This window comes from Pyrus communis, chromosome 8, assembly GCF_041283825.1.
Source record: "Pyrus communis isolate YQ-2024b chromosome 8, ASM4128382v1, whole genome shotgun sequence".
Lineage (NCBI taxonomy): Eukaryota > Viridiplantae > Streptophyta > Magnoliopsida > Rosales > Rosaceae > Pyrus > Pyrus communis.
Window position 1 is genome coordinate 3,439,438 of NC_142572.1, and position 14,105 is coordinate 3,453,542.

At 36.4% G+C, this 14,105-nt stretch overlaps 1 pseudogene; it reads left to right on the forward strand.

The window, feature by feature from the left end:
- Positions 1–133: 133 nt before the first annotated feature.
- LOC137717167 (uncharacterized) lies at positions 134–6,288 on the forward strand (annotated as a pseudogene).
- Positions 6,289–14,105: the final 7,817 nt, after the last annotated feature.

Sequence of the window (14,105 nt, forward strand, 5' to 3'; positions counted from 1 at the left end):
CACATTGAATCAGGACTCAAAGCAATAGCCTTTAACTTCGAAATTAAAAACAGGAAAGCAGCTTTCCTTTCAGCTGCAGATCCGGGTTCTGCTTCTGGGAACCAAATTGAGCTTCAAAATTAACATAGTGAAAATGAAGTCGAAAGCTCTTACCAGCAGTTGCAGACGGAGACTATGGAGACGACGAAGCAGTTGGACGGAGACGACGAAGCAGTTGGACGGAGACGACGGAGCAGTATCAGACGACAAGTCTGATTTCTGAATTCTGATTTCTGAGGTTCAAGTGAAGAAAAATAGGTAAATCATTATTTTATACCCAAAATCGTTTTGGGTTTTAGCCAAACAATCGTTTCAGTTTAGCTAATTGGAATCAATCACGATTCTGTGCGGATTTCTTGATTTATTTTTTATTTTTTTTCTTCTGATTATCCTCTGATTTAGTTGGATTATCCTCTGATTTAGTTGAAAACGTATCCGAAAAGTGTGATACGCGTATCTCGACAGTATGATACGCGTATCTCATCAATAAATAACGTATCCCTTCATTCCGATACGTATCGGGCTCGTATCCACACGTATTCTATGCGTATCCGTATCCCTGCGTGTCAGATACGGGATACGCTGGCTGTTACCCGTGTCCATGCATCATAGACTTAGGACGTTTTTGGTGATAATTCGACTTCCCGGAAGAGTTTTGATGCAAGGTCAATTGGAGAAGGAAGCTAAGAGGCTGAAGATCATTGTATCCGAATTTCATAATTTTCCATGAAGCCATTCATTCCAGTTTCACAAATCAATTCCGCAGAAGTTGTTTTCCCGTCAGAATTGTGCAGCTGTAGGAGAATGAAGATTTGAAGGCTTTCCCGATTTTTCCTAGTGACGTGCGATATATGCCTGGAAAGATAAGAGATAAAGCTACGTTTCTCATATTTTTACAGAATTTTCCAGAATATAAATCGACCCAAAAACTGGCGTGCAAGACAGATGACGTGTTTCCCAAGTCAAGAAGGATTCTTTCCTAGTTTGTGTCATTAATTGTTTAGGAGTTTGTTTTATTTTAGGAGAGTTTCTCCCAGACCTTTTAAGGTTTTTCTAGTATAAATAAGTGCCCAAAGTTCTATGATCCATCCATCATCCATCCATCCATCTATCATCCATCCACCACTGCACCATACTACCATTCACCATCTCCGCAATTTGTGAAGAAGAGCTTAGGGACTTGCTTTGCCATGGATTCTGGGTCCTATCTTTCTTTTATTTTTATTTCTCTGTGTAACTAAGTTATTTTCTAAGGTTTATGATGAACCCATGACATGAATATTTGCGAAGTACTTTGTTGATTATTATTCGATTACATGCCATGTTTAGTTCTTAATCTTTGTGCTTAATCTATTCTAGTTTCGAATGTTCTTGTGATTGGCCATCATTGTGGACTTGTTTCTAGATATTTAGATAAATCTGAGAGGATAACCAATATCAATTAGGTTTATTGGAACTAAGATTAGGAAGAGTGAACAAACTAGTGAGGATGACCAATATCAAACTAGTCCTACTTGGTTGACAACTTGACATGATTCTTCTACGCTTAATGGGTTTTTATGTGTTTAACCCTATGCCTAACCAATAGGATATAGTTATCACGTATAGACACACGAGTTGATGCCTGACCAAGGATTAATTCATATCTTAGAAAGAATAACCTTAAATGGTGGCATGGTAATTGGATAGTAATCGGCTTGAAGAAAAGGGAATAGGATTGTTATTGGTGGATTCATGACCTTAGGCTTCCATCACATTAATTTCTTTCAAACTTTCATTTGTTGCGTGTTTTCGTTATTCATATTCCTAGTTTAATTTTAAGTTGAAGTTTTTATTATTTTTCACAATCAATTAGTTAATCATTCGTTTCCTAGTTAAGTTAAGTTTCACGTAATCAACCGGTTGAATTGGTATTAAAAGCAATCCATGTGGGATCGACCTCGTATTTGCATATATTACTACAATTGATTCGTGTGCTTGCAAGTTTAATTTGGTTTAAATTAATCTATTATTTAGGTTAGTTTAAATATACATCATTACAGATGAACAATTGGAGCAGGGAAACAAAGATGAAGCTATGCAGATAGAGAGGAGCTTTATACTTCAAGTTGGAGAACGGTTTGCACTACCACTTAATTTAATTTTTTATTTTACAGCTGATTTTCTGAGCTAACGGAAGACTTGGATTCATACAGTAGACGTCGCTTAATGCAATAAGACTTTGTTGTTATTGTTGTAGTAGTATTTTACAGCTGATTTTCTCGTCTACAGGACAATTTGCTTTCCACAATCAGTGGTGGGGTTTGTAGGAAATCTTTGGTGATGCAATAGAGAGAGTCCAAAGTTTATTTGGCTGCATCCACCAACTTGAAAGGGAATAAGTCATCAAGTGTGGCTTCATTTTTTAAACTAATGGGTGGGTGAACATTGATTTGGTCACTACCAAGTTCAGGATCATGTTTGTCGCTTAATATTACAATTCGAAGATAATTTTTTTCACCTGTAAGTAAAAGATCTTAAATTTTACTTTCTTAAATGGCGAGATTGATGTCAAACTAAATTACCACGCATAGACTTTCAGTTTGATTCTAAACTAAATTATCGATTTACCAGATTAATGACATTTCAAAAATGTTATTATGCACTTTTGTGTAAACAACTAATATTTGTTTTCTTAATAAAGAAAGAGTTTTTGTTCTTTAACATCGTTTGTTAACAAAAAAAAAAAATTCACAGCAGGGTTTTGAACTTGAATGTCTAGAGAAGAACATTTCTCTAACAACAAGGTTAAATATAAATTATTAAGAGGTTAACTTTTCTAGAACGTCCATGGCATTTCTTTCTTATCATTGACAAATTCTTCCTAGACTGAGACAACATGTGTGTGTAGAGAGAGAGAGAGAGAGAGAGAGAGAGAGAGAGAGAGATTCTCAATGCACGGCAGTTTATGGCCCAAACGAAACGGAAAGGATGGAAAGAAAAAACACACACTTTTGAGTAGCTCAGGAATACAATAATAATACAAATAAAAGCCTTTTTGTTCAATAAATAAAAATACTATAAAAAGAGAAAAGGATTGGAAGAAAAAGCAATTTAAAGAGTACACACAATGGATGCCAATTTTACCCCAAAAAATACATAAATACAAAAGAGCACAAAGGATTTGGCATCTCGAATATTCCAACGCTCTTATGAGTGTCCCCTTTTGTAGGGAAAATTTTTAATATGCCAAAAATACGGCTCAATACACTAAGTGTAATAATACAATTTGTTGGAAATAATACAATTAGTTAGAAATTTAAAAAAAAAAATTCAAGTAATTGTATTATGATAGTTGGTGTGCTAGACCGTATTTTTGACACACTGAAAACTATCTCCCTTTCATGCTTATGACATAGACATTTATGCTATTCTTCCTAGAGAAAATAGAAAATATTGCATGTGGTTCAATGTTTTAGTCGATAGGGTGTTGGGTTTATATTGATGCATCCCGTGTTCGAAACTTTTTCTCCCCTAAACTATTATAATAGTTTCGAACTCTCCCCTCCTCCTAATAATAGTAAATATTTATCTAAAACAAATAGAAATATATTTGTTGTAGTTATTATTGTTTAAGAATGTAATTGTGTAAATTTAGAAATTGAATCCAATAACATTTGGGAGATTAAATATCTTTATGACTTTACTTGTAGGGCAATTTATATCCCATCTGATCAACATAAATAAAGGCATAAGGCCACAAGGAAGAATAAGGCCCCGTTTGGTATTATTTTTTTTCCCAAAAACCACTTCACTTTAAACTAAAGCAATAGAAAGTGTTTGGCAAAAGTTAAATATCATGCTTATCTTATAAGTTATGGGCTCCAAACTGCTTTTAAAAGTTGCATTAATAAAAAATGGAGTTGAACCTTTATTGAATATTTTCAACTCATGTAAAACTATCATCAATTTTTAAAAATAACATTATTTATCATGCTACACACAATTTTACCATTAGACAACAAAGTGATCGTCACCACCAATCACTACAAACACAAACCTTGCACCATCACCGCCATTATTTCCACCACCACCACAATAGTCACCCTGCCGCCGCCACCACCACAATCGTCACAACTGCTGTCGTTATTCACTTTTGTTAATTCCACCACAATCGTCACAATGTTAATTCCATGTAATACAAGAGAATAACAACTGCAGATGTGTGGATATAAATCAATTTTTTTACATGCACTAACCTGTTCATTATTCACTTTTGTTCGTAGGGGACGGAAGATATTGAAGGACTCGCTCTATATTTGCTAAGACCAGACAAAGCTAGTTTCAGTATGAAAGCGTTTAGAAAGATGAAGAGGCTAAGATCGCTGGAGTCTACAAACATCTTTCCGCGAAGTTAAGATGGCTTTGCTGGCGAGGATTCCCTCTAAAGTTCATACCAAAAAAAACATTAAATCAATTAAGAAGCCTAGTTTCGATCGACCTATGGTACAGCAAGCTCATACAGTTTCGGGAGCATTCTATGGTACACTATCATAACCTTAACCAAGCCATTGATTGTTCCTTCGAATTTTACGCCTAGACACTCTTCCTCTTTTCTTTTTTATTTCAGGTGGCTTAGATTGAACTTTTAATAGATGAAAAAAAATAGAAATTTGTTGACCGATGACGAGCAAGTTATCTTTTGATTTTTGTTTTTGTTTGTATCATACTTGACCAATCCCGAAACTATTAAGCACCGATCAACAGCATACTGTCAAGGACCCACAAGACTTTTCCTCCAATCAGGAGGCCAATCACAACACGACACATATCGATATCAGAGACCAATCATAGCGCGACACATGTCGATATCAGAGGCCAATCACAACACGACATATGTCAATGTCAGAACAAAGCTAGAAACTTTCTTCTATAAAAGGGGATCATTCTCCCACAATAATCCCTAATGTCATTTGTACTAAACTATTCACTAGAACTCACTAACAAAAAGCTTGAACCTATGTATTTGTGTAAACACTTCACAACTAATGAGAACTCCTCTACTCCATTGACGTAGCCAATCTGGGTGAACCATGTACATCTTGTGTTATTTACTTCCCTGTCTCTATTCATTTACATACTTATCCACACTAATGACCAGAGCAATCTAGCAAAGGTCATAAACTTCACACTTTCTGTTGTACCAAAGTTCTCGCCGATTTTGTGCATCAACAGTTTTCTTTTGGGTTTGTCCTGCGGTTGCTCGAGAAGTTGAAGATTCTGAATCTCAGCCATTCCTACTTCCTAACACAATCGCCAAACTTCTCAAAACTCCCAAATCTCGAGTATTTGATACTCAAGGGCTGTAAGAGCTTGCTTGAGATTCACCACTCTGTAGGATGTCTCGAAAGACTTGCTTTGGTAAATCTCAAAGACTGCATAATGCTTAAGGATCTTCCAAAGAGTTTCTATAAGTTGAAACACGTTGAAACTCTTGTTCTTTCTGGCTGTTCAAGATTTCAAAACTTGGTTGCGGATATAGGAGAGATGGTATCATTGACAACTCTCCTTATAGATAACACGGCCATAGAAGAATTACCATATTCTTCCATAGCACGGTTGAAGAACCTGACACGTTTATCTCTAAGTGGTCTGAAACTTATAGAACCCAACCCTTCCGTTTGGCCTTTGGTATTGACAAGAGAATATCCACCTGAATTACATTGCTCAATTTCTTCTGAGGATTTCAGGACTATCGACATGTATAGCAACGATTTTTATATCCTTCCGAGGAATCATCATAAGCGCAAGACAACGAGTGGAGATGGTGTCATTTTCCACCCTGGAAATGATATTGCCAAGTGGTTCACAAATGTCACCAATGAGGGTGATCGAGTCTGTATCCAAGTGCCTGAAATTACTGGTTCTAACTTAAAATCGTTGACTGTGCACACCGTTTATTCTTCATCATTACACAAGGACGCACCTCATAATCATTTTGCTATATTTATTACAAATCATACCAAGATCACCAGCTTCGTTGTCCGGCCAATGGATCCCTACAAAATAACTTCAAATGAAGTCATTTGGCAAGGACATTTATCAAACAAGGAGCTCAGTTTGGAAAATGGAGACTCCATTGAAGTTTATGTTGTGATAGGATCTGGTTTCAGGGTGAAGAAAACGGGGGTACATATCGTATGGGATCCCAAATTGATGCAGGACCGAGTCATGTCTCATGAGATGAGGGTCGACCACCCGAGGACTTGAGGTACGTATGATGACCAATCCACCATTCAAAGGAGTACAGATGAACAATTGGAGCAGGGAAACAAAGATGCAGCTCTGCAGATTAGAGAGGAGCTTTAGGGGGTGTATTTAATTGAGAATTTGAAGACTTTAATAGATTTATAAATCTATGGATTTTTATGGAGTTTTTATACTTCAAGTTGGAGAACAGTTTGCACTACCACCTAATTTTATTTTTTATTTTACAACTGATTTTCTAAGCTAACGGAGGACTTGGATTCATACAGCCAATGTCACTGAATGAGATAAGGTTTTGTTATTGTTGTTGTAGTAGTATTTACAGCTGATTTTCTTGTATACAGAACAATTTACTTTCCACAATCAGTGGTGGGGTTTGTAGGAAATCTTTGGTGATGCAATAGAAAGTCCAAAGTTTATTTGGCTGCATCCACCAACTAGAAAGTCCAAAGTTTATTGATTGAGTCATAATCAAAATTAGGATCATGTATGTCGCTTAGTATTACGATTCAACGTTTATATTTAGCTATTGATGTAGTTTTATGAAATGTGATTTCACGTGCATATTGGAAATATGGTTTGTTTTGTATGATTGGCTTGATATGATGAAATGTGAGGGCTAGTAGTGGACCGTTAACCCATTGTCATGGGGTTTGTTGCTTCGAAACATGTTTCACCCCTCGTTTCATTATTTCATTTCTTGTTTCATTGAGCCATTCTACATTTAATACTTGTGCTTTGTTGCATTTCGTTCAGCCTTTCTAAATTGAGTACTTGGTTCATGTATTGTTTCCTCGAGCCGTTGTCATATTCTTGGACTTCCGCTCAGTTTCGTTGAGGGATTTGGAACTGGGTTCCTCTGGGGTTCCGTTGAGTGGTCAAGTTCCCTACTCCGTCTGGATTCCGTTGAGTGGTCCGGAATCGTATCCAGCTTGGATTTCATTGAGTGGTTTGATATGCATTGTACTCTGCGATTCCGTTGAGTGGTTCGGAATCGTATCCACTCAGATTCTGTTAAGAGGTTCGAAATCCTTTCTACACCGCAATTCCGTTGAGTGGTCTAGAATCGTATCCTGGTTTGGATTCCTTTGAGTGGTCCAGAATCCCCTTTGATGTCTTAGTTTCGTTGAGTGGTCCAAAACCCGATGTTGATGGATTTCGTTGAATGGCTTGAAATCGCATCATTTGACTTGTTGGTTCCTTGGATTTGATTTTAGCTTCAGAGATGTAGGCTTCGGCCAAACTGTGTCGCTCTAACCCTGTATTTTGGTGCATGGTATGTGTTATTGATTGATGTGATTGTGGAATGATGTTGGTTATGATTGTTGTCATTATGATTAGACTCGTTGACCAACATGGCTAAAGATTTATGTTGCGCTTCGTTGAATGTTCCTCATGATGTTACATGCATGTTGTGTGGTATTATGTTGAGACATAATATTTATGCAATGAATGTTTGAGTATAGGGAATGATGAACCACAAATGGCTTGACCCATGTTTAAGGTATGCAGGCAATCTAACGAGGAGGTTAGATGCAACCATAATGCATACAAAAAATTATTATGCAATTGGATCGTGAGAGTGTGTATGGCCCGTATCCTGGACGCGGGGTATGATAGAAGTACGGGTGTTTGGTGACATCACGCGTCGATCTCGAAAAAGACGTCATGCGTCAATCCTGGACGTATGTTGGGATTGGGGCGCGACATCAACATTAACTTTTTTTCACATGTAAGTAAGAGTTCTTAAGTTTTACTTTTGCAAATAGCGAGATTGATGTCAAATTATTATGTCAAACTATTATTACGAACAAACTTTCAAATTGATCCTAAACAATTATCAAGTAAACTGATTATTGATATTCCAAAAATATTATTATGCACTTTTTCGTAAACAACTAATATTTGTTTTCTTTATAAAGGAAGAGTTTATTTTACTTAATATCGTTTGTTTAAAAAAAATCACCAGCAGAGTTTTGAACCGAATGCCTAGAGAAGAACATTACTCTAACAACTAGGTTAAATCTAAATTATTAAAAAAAAATCCTCTTATACCGTCGAATTTTTTTTTTTTTAACAAAAAATAAGTTTAACTTTTCTAGAATGTCAATGGCATTTATTTCTTATCATTGACAAATTCTTCCAAAGAGAGAGACAACGCGTGTGTAGAGACTAGAGAGAGATACAAATAAAAGCCTTTGGCTTTCCTTTTAACAAAAAAAAAAAAAAACAACCTTTTCGTTCAATAAATAAAAAAACTATAAAAAGAGAAAAAGATCGGAGTTAAAAAGCAATTTAATGAGTACACACAGTGGATGTCAATTTTACCCAAAAAAATACAAAAATACAAAAATACAAAAGAGCACAATGGATTTGGCATCACGAATATTCCAATGCTCTTATGAGCGTCCTCTTTCTAGGAAAAATTTTCACTGTGTCGAAACACGATCCGATACATTAAGTATTTATGTTAATTTGTGAACTGTACCGTATTTTTGACACATTGAAAATTACTTCCCCTTCCTGCCTATGAAATAGACATTTATGCTATTCTTCCTAGAGAAAATATAAAATATTGCATGTGTTCCAATGCCCTATTGATATGGTGTTAGGTTTATATCCATGTGTTCTAGGTTCAAAACTCTTCATCCCCTAAACTATTATAATAGTTTCAAACTCTTTCCTCCCCCTAATAGTAGTCAATTTTTATTTAAAAAAAATAGAAAATATTATTGTAGTTGTTGTTGTTTAAGAATGTAATTGTGTAATTTGGAAATTGAATCTAATAACATTTGGGAGATCAAATCTCTTTATGACTTTACTTGTACGACTCTTTATGACTTTACTTATACGACAATCATCTGATTAGCATAAATAAAGGCATAAGGCCACAAGGAAGAATAAGGCCCCGTTTGGTATTACTTTTTTCTCTAAAAACTTCTTCACTTTAAACTTAAGCAATAAAAAGTCTTTGGCAAAAGTTAAATATCATGCTTATCTTAAAAGTTATGGGCTCCAAACAACAGCTTTTAAAAGTAGTTTGTAATTTGATTTTAAAAGTTGCTTTAATAAAAAGCGAAGCTAAGCCTTTATTGAATATTTTCAATTCTTATCACTATCATTAGTCTTTAAAAACAACATTGTTTAAAATGCTACACACATTTTATCCATTGCGCAACAAGGTGATCGCCGCCACTTACCACTACAAATACTACCTTGCACCACCACCGCCATTATTTCCACCACCACAACAATCGTCACCCTGCCACCACCACCACCACCACCACCACCACCACATGTCATTGCCACAACTGTTGTTGTTGCCACCTCCCCCTACCATGTTCATTTTTGTCATTATATACAGTTATATCACTTAAAAATTAAATTTTACCATACGCTTTTACATTGTTTTTCATAGTCACGAAACTTTTTAAAACATAGTTTACCGAACACTCAACTGCTTTATTGTATAACTGATTATTTTTAGAACACAACATTAACAGTTTTTTTTTTTTTTAAAGCACATCAACCTCAAACTGGTCCTATATCATTTGCAAATGGCTATCAGGGTCAGGGTATGTCAATCACTTGTTCAATTTCATCAACAGTGGCCATGTAAGTCGGGTTGCACATGATGTTCCTGGAAAACATTGGACATCAATAATTAGCATAATATTCATGTTTCTATATATTTTGCCCAAAATTAAACTCTCCTTAGTAAGTCGATTCGGTTTCATTCTATTTCGCCAACAGTGTCTGTATAACTTGGGTTGTCCACCATGCTTTCGGAAATCATTTGACATCATTAATTACATAATATTCATTTTTTTTTCTAAGTGACAAGCCACGATTATCCACTTTTTTGGACTCAAAGAGGTTATGAGAAATTTCACCATACCTGTGGCCACTATCAAACAGACTTACGAGCTCGGAATATCAAACCCGAAACATAACATTAATGTTTCTATGCTTTTTATAAGATATTCCTGAAACAGTCCCTTGAAACTACCGTGGTAATGCTCATCTCCGTAATCAATTTCAACCAAATACCCAAAGTTACCGAGCAATGAAGGAACGTGTGATCAACTGAATGATTTGATTCACATGCGACCCACCGTTGTGGCGACAAGTAGTAAGGACACCCTCATTGAACCATGTCAAATGTGTCCACCCTGCCACAAGCAACAAACCAAGACAATAACACTTTTCGAGCGTCAGATTTCCTATAAGGGTTTCGACAAGTTGAAACCATGGAACCATGGGAAATGTCCTGCCAAGGGTTTTTTGGCAAGTTCCTCGCGTAACATTAAGATGCAGGCCATATTTTCTTTTGATCACGGTGTGTCAATAACATGAGCGTTTCTCCACAAATTAAGTGCCCACATTTTCTTTTGATCAAGTTTCATATTAGGGTTTAATAAATTGAAGAATAAAATTTGACGTTTCCTAAACTACAATTAGTTTTGAATGATACGAGAACTACTAGTGATAATAAGGTATTCTAAAAATCGGTCTAGGTGTTGGGAGGTGAGTTCTGTGGTGATTTTGGGCAAAAATAGTCACTAAGTTTGGGGAGGGACTAGACAATCTAGGCTGCACGCTAAGAGTTCAAGTTTTTTTTAATTAACTAATTAAGTTCAAATGAATAATGCTTAACCTACCAAAAGAATTTGTTAAATTAATTCAGTTGTGAAAACTTTGCTTATATTTGTAGTTTGTTAATTTACTTACCAAACTTATTGGCTTTGTATGACAACCCATTTCAAAATGTAATATATTTTATTCTTGATAGCGTGGAATGACTATTTTACCCTTGAGCGTTAGGTTGTGAATGTATTGTTGGGCTAAGAAAATGGACTAATTATTTTCATTTCCTACTTCTTTGGACCCAAATGAAACTTGGGATTGTTTTGGATGAATCTTAGCCTACAATTAGTAGCCCAATTAGGGCTTAAGGATTTTATATGGATACCCAATCCGGACACACACACGTATAGACTTCCCTCTCTCCCTCTCTCGAGTCTTCTTCGTCCGTACAATTCGTACGTCTAATCTCTCTACCAGCTTCATCTCTCACAAATCGAGCTAGTAGAGGTTGTTTTTGAACTCCTTGCAAGTCATGGAGTTGAGCCATGCCTTTGGTTTGAGGAAAAGACTAGTAGAACTCGGGATGCCCAAGCTCCGACAAGGAGTGAAATTTCCTTCTGTGTGATCGAGAAGATATTAGCTGGATTTAAGACTTAAGAAGGTAAGAATTCATCTTCTCTGGCATGTTAGGCTAGTTTTGGTTAAGTTTGGACGTTGAAATGAGCTTGGTTGTGGGATTGCAGGAATAGCCGCCTTTTCAAGGATTTTTCTGGCCATTTTCGTGGGTTTAGGACGTAAAAGTGGTAAGAACTAGTTCTACTCATTTAAAGCTTCATTTTGGTACAAATTTCAGGAAATTTGGTTGAGAAATGGCGAAGATATTCAAGTTTTAAGTTTTTCCAGAAACTGGTGAGTGCAGCAGTGGCCAGCGCTAGAGTCCGGCGAACCATCGGAGAAGAAGGAGAATATTCCGTCAATTTTGACGGAATATGCTAACGGCGTCAGGTAAAATTAACTGTATATTCTGTTATTTAACGGAATATTCCTTAACGCCGTTAGGGAATCCGTCAGTGTGCCAGGCACGTGTCTGTGCGTGGGCGGCGCGTGTGGCCGTGCCTTGGCCGACGCGTGAGGGCGCGTGGGAACTTAGAAAATTATTCTAAAAATATTGGGATGTTCGTGGGGTTGAGTATGCCACGATGGTATATTCAAATACCCTAATTGAGCAACGTATGAGAAGTTATTACCTAGTTTTGGTTATGTGCTTAAAATAACGTTAAAATAGTTGTTTCACATATATGTGAGACGTTTCCAGAGGACGAGCGCAGTCAGGCGAGGCTCGAGGGTTACGACCCTGCCACATATCAGTGAGTGGGCTTTTGGTTTTCAGTACATATATATGCTTGGTTTTTTTCCCAGAAACTCATTTAAATGGACTTATGTTTTGAAATGCCATGCCAAATATTTTATACTTAGAATATGCATTTAGTAGTTGCACATATTTATGTTTGACGCTGCATAAACTCAAGTAAGTGCCAGGTGAGTTTATAGATTGTGGATGTGAGTTGCATGATTATGTTGAGATGTATTATAGCTCATAAACCTACACCCCGGTGTTAGTGCTCCCGCCCGTGGTCAGGGCACAGTCCTTCACGTGATGTTCACCTCTCACACCATACGCTCACCATGGATCCAAGTTAGGTGCACAGTCTTGTCATACAGACCACTATAGGTGGTTCCGACTTGTAGGTGACCCGCGATCATTCGCACAGTCTTCACGTGATTGTAGCACATGAGCGTATTTATTTACACCCAGTCCTTTCGTACAAACCACTTTAGGTGGTTCCGACTTGTGTGCATGCATACTTGTTAAGCTATTGGTTGAGCCATACATGTCATATTAGGTGATTCTGGCTAGATGGATGAGCTATAGATTCAGCCGTACAAGTCATATTAAGTGACTCCGGCTGACATATCATTTGCATTGATTTATATCACCCAGCTTACATAATTTATGCTGAGATATTTGACATGGCATATATATGGATTTTGCTATTCCGAGCATGGTTTTGATTTACTTATGTATTCTATTTTCTGAGAAATTATATAAGTTTTACAGCGAGGGGTTATTACCTTTGATAAGTGAAATGGTTTTGAAAAGCTTTGTTTTTTCCTACTCACACTTTCTGTTTTGCACCCCTCCAGGTTTTAGGTAGGAGTGCTTGTTGGTGACTTACGAGGAATTAACGGCGGTTCTAACAGATTATCACTAATGTAGGACCACCTATAGTATTGTATAATTAGTACTTGTCCTGCTGGACTGCACTTTGGCTACCTATGCTCTGATTATTGTGTAATCACACTTAACAATCGGGATTGCACTTTTATTTGCTTAGTGTAAATTAGTTAAATTGGTTCTTAGTTATTCACATTTCTTTATATCATTATCATTTCCGCACTACGCACATGGCTACGTCACCCTCACATGACGGGCAACACGCCTTGATTTTGGTCAGGGTGTGTCACTTGGGCTTTTGAATTGTATATTTGCTTATTGAGCTTATTGGCTTTTATTGCATTCTATCTTTATTTTATTCCCAATACAAATAAAGTTTTTTGATTAAGTGTAAATAGACATTTTTTATGTGATATACTAATATATTTACTTAAATCCGCATAAGCCTAGCCTGCCGCTCGACTAACGCCTAACATCTTTTAGAGTTTTGATTGAACTAGTCATTACTAGGAGTCGAACCTCCTGTTATCTAATTTATTATCGTTAATACAAAAGGCAATTGTATTTTTGATGCAACAATATTGACTATTGAGAATGTGAACATAAAGTTATATAATGGGCCGTGCACAAATAAGTATTGGACTAGTCATTCATAGGAATGAACCTGAGACCTCTAACTTTTAAGTAAAGAGTGTTGGAGTTGTGCCCTAAAAGGCAATTTCGTAATATTGGATATTACTTAAAACTTCATTTTAATTATCTATATAACATGCCAAGATTTATTAATTCATAAGTTTGGTTTTATATTATAGAAATAGTATACTATGATCGAGTCCACATGAGTATATGAATTAAGGTATAATGTCCTAAACGAGGTTAGGACATGGAGACTTGTATTCCATAGTCAGTCTTTAAACAAAGTTCTTAGCCATTCAGAAAGTCAATTGGACATTGACTATATGGAAAGGCCAATGTTTATTGCATTAAAGTTAGCATG